Source organism: Pseudorasbora parva, chromosome 3, assembly GCF_024679245.1.
Source record: "Pseudorasbora parva isolate DD20220531a chromosome 3, ASM2467924v1, whole genome shotgun sequence".
In the NCBI taxonomy this organism is placed as follows: domain Eukaryota; kingdom Metazoa; phylum Chordata; class Actinopteri; order Cypriniformes; family Gobionidae; genus Pseudorasbora; species Pseudorasbora parva.
In genome coordinates, this window is record NC_090174.1 from 49761095 (window position 1) to 49765005 (window position 3911).

Genomic DNA, 3911 nt, shown 5'->3' on the forward strand with positions numbered 1-3911 from the left:
AAAATACATTTTGGTCCAAAAATAACAAAAACTACCACTTTATTCAGCATTGTCTTTCCTTCCGTGTTCCTCAAATAAAGAATCAAATGGTCATGAATCAGTGTATTGATTCATGATTCGGATCGTGTGTCAAACTGGCAAAATGCTAAAATCATGTGACATTGGCGATCCGAATAATGAATCAATCCGCTGATTCATGACTGTTTGATTCGTTATTTGAGGAACACGGAAGAGAAGCCAATGCTGAATAAAGTCGTATTATTTTGTTATTTTTGGACCAAAATGTACTAACCAACTGATGTCACATATGGACTACTTAGATGATGTTTTCATTTCCTTCTGGACGTGGACAGCAAAGTGTGCATACACTTACATTCAAAGGAAAGCCCTCTGACTAAATCTAAAATATCTTAAACTGTGGTCCGAGGATGAATGGAGGTCTTATGGGTGTGGAACGACATTGGGGTGAGTCATTAAATAAAGAAATTTAATTTTTGGGTGAACTAACCCTTTAAAATGATAAAGAAAAGCAGATGCCCACAGTGACCAGAACAGGCCAAAAACAATATTATATATAATTGTTCAAAACTTGATAAACAACAGAACTGCTTCTTATTTTCCCTCTCCTATAGGAATTTTAGACTCAACAATATAGATTTCTTCTGTAGCACCTAATATATCCAAAAGCCAATACACAACAACCCCAGCACACACACAGTCCACCTGAAAGAAATGATCAGACAATCTTCTTCAATCTTATACAGTGTGATAAAAGAGCAGACAGATTGATAAACAGCAGCAGAGGCAATAGATCGACGGTGACTTTGCGGGGGAAATTGTGAAGAACTTCCCAGCGTTCCAAGATTGTCCGTCACACCGCAGTCTGAGCTGGTGATAATGGAGAAAATGTGTTTGACATTGTTCAACATGACAGAGCAATCACTTCAGATGGCACTTGATTCCGCTATTCCTCACTGCACCCGTGCCTTTTTCCTGTAACGTGCAGAGTGTTTGCTTTTGCAGGGGCCGTGGAGCTCACGCTTGGGAGTTGGGACACGTTGTCATGAATCCCAAATAAAGCACCAAAGGAAAGCCCTACAGACTGAAGACTTTTACGCAAGACACGTTGGGATGCCATTTGTCTTCGTGCGTTGCTTGTGATGTAAGGACAGAGGTCAACACGAATTGAGCTAATTAACAAGCACATGCTTGAATTTGTGCTCTGTTCCTTTCCCCAAAGTATAGATATGAAAATAATGATGACAGTGCGCTATTTGTGTGAATTTGTTCTGCTTTATTTACAGTGGGTGCAAAAGTCCACATTGATAATAAGTTTCAAAGTCTAATTTTTTTGATTTTTTTATAGCCTTTTCTCACAGAAGCTGGAATAATTTAACTTATCATTTTCATGGGGGATTGCAATCCAGAAAAGTCCAAACGGCAATCATTAGTAATAAATGGAGATGCACGTAGTCAAAAGCAATTTATAAGACTGTACAGAAACTGAAATCTAAATACACAGTCACACAATGCTGATGTTGTCAACATTAACAATTTGAGAACAGTATAACAATAATAATTTTGGTGTGTTTGATAAGTTTGATGTGATATGCGCTAAGTGATCGTTTTTTGTAAATACTTACTTGTTCAGATGACATTTTCCAGTGGAATTTTTTTTGGTCATGCTTCCAAGACGTAGAATCTGGTGTGGTGATTGACAGTCACATACTCCTCAAAACATTGGAATCATTCGCAATCTTTGAATCATACTGCACTCTTAGAAAAATACATTTCTATATACAGTAGAACCTTAAAGGGTTCTGTCATGTGCTTTGTATTTAGAACCTTTTTAGGCCAGCTCACACCACGCCGACAGATGGCCACAGAGACTTTTTTGGGGTTTTGTCGGATCAGTGTGTTACCTCTGTTGGCATCTGTCGTAGCTTGTTTTTGTCGATAGAACATGGTGACCGAAATTAGACTCTATGAGAAGTGGCGTGTTGTAATCTGGTGACTGTTGATGTTGGTTTGCATCTATCTATAGCGCAGTGTGAATTGACCTTTAGGGCTTCCCATAATAGGATAATTGTATGGGTTTAGTTTTAGTCATTTTTATAAATTAATCTCTAATGTTAATGAATTAAACAGATTATAAACATAATTTATCAGAAGAAAAAAATGTAAATAACCTGTTCATCTTTAAAACATTTCTGCGTACATTGTCAGGTGCAAGTTCCGTGCTCTGGACTCTTATTTTGATATTCTGTTTAATTTCCTTTAGTTCCTGTTTCCCTGCTCTGTTTAGTTTCCGTTTTCTAAGTTATTAATTATGTCCTTGTTTGTTCACTTTCACCTCACAGCAAAAAGGACCCTGGTTTAAGTCCCGGCCGAGCCAGGAGTCCTTTCTGTGTGGAGTTTGCATGTTCTCCCCGTGTCCCTATTTTCAAAGACATGCAGTTTAGGTGGATTGGATATGCCAAAATTGTTTTCATTTAGTGTGTGTGTCAGAGAGATTGAATGTGTCCCACATTGTCAGTACTAGGCACTGACTCGCCTATGATCCTCGACAGTTTTCAGCATCCTTCCTCTACCCCGACTCCTCATTCTCGGTTGTTTCCTGTCACAGCCAGGGATACTGGGGTATACAGAGCTCTGAGCCTTCTCCTTGGACAGCACTCCAAATATGCATACTTTTATCTGATGATTTGTAAGTGTGAACTCGTGATGACCCTCTATTTTAGTTGTTCTTTGTCCATTCTTTTTTAAAGATTATGTTGGTTTTGTGATTGTTCCTACATTTTGTCAAGTGTTATGGATGCTATATAAAGTTTTTGTTACTCCAGTGTCTCATGCATACTCAGGGCCATAGCTTGGGTTCCGGGTGCCTGGTGCAGGTGGGGCCCCTTGAAATCATGTTCCAGGGGGAGGCCCCTTTATTTGAAATCACCGAGCTGCTTTATCGTCATGTTTGGTGTGAGCACATGGCTTGTCTTGTGTTTCCTTGTGCCATGTGCTCTCATGTCTATTGTCTAGACCCCGCCCCTCTTGTTAACTGATTATTGATTTAATTTGCTCCACCTGTTCCCCCTTATTACCTGCTTTGTTTGTTCCCTTTATAGTCTCCTTGTGTTTGCTGTCCTGGGCTAGATCGTTGTCTTTCTGTTCCCGTCATGTGCTTCCATTTGCCTTATAGTTCCCTGCTTGTTGTGTTTCTAAATTGTAGTTTGGTTTTCCCCCTCGTGGGTGTTTTGTTTGTATTATTTTATTATAAAAAAACAAAACAACAACACCATTCTTCCTGCACTTGAGTCCTTGCTCCTTTCTACCATTCCCCAGCGTGACACCCCCTAGGTCGGGGCCCCTAGTTACGGCACCACCTTCAGCCTCTCTCGTGATGCCTGTGCATACTACAAACCAGCCTGTGACATATATACTGTAGAACCTTTTGGCATAAAGAGTTCTCAAGAACCTTAAGAAGTCTCAAGAACCTTAGGTTTCTATATATAAACTATAAGTTTATGCAGCTTGAGCACTGCTGTCATTAAAGCAAAAGTGGGAATATTAAGAATTAGTATTTAGTACTGAAATTAATTTTTCACTCAAATTCTTATGATGATAATATAATGGGTAATGAAAAAAACAAGCATTAAATTGCTTTTAACAAGACTTTTAAACCTGTGTGTGTGTGTGTGTGTGTGTGTGTGTGTGTGTGTGTGTGTGTGTGTGTGTGTGTGTGTGTGTGTGTGTGTGTGTGTGTGTGTGTGTTTCTGTATTTCGATAGACAAGCTCGTTTATCAAAGCCAAAGTTTTTGTCACTGTCAAACAAAAGTAAGAAAAGAACAGAGTTTTTTCCCTCCATCTAGGGTGTACTCTGCCCTCTCACTGAGGGAATGGCACAGCTCTGTTAGTTT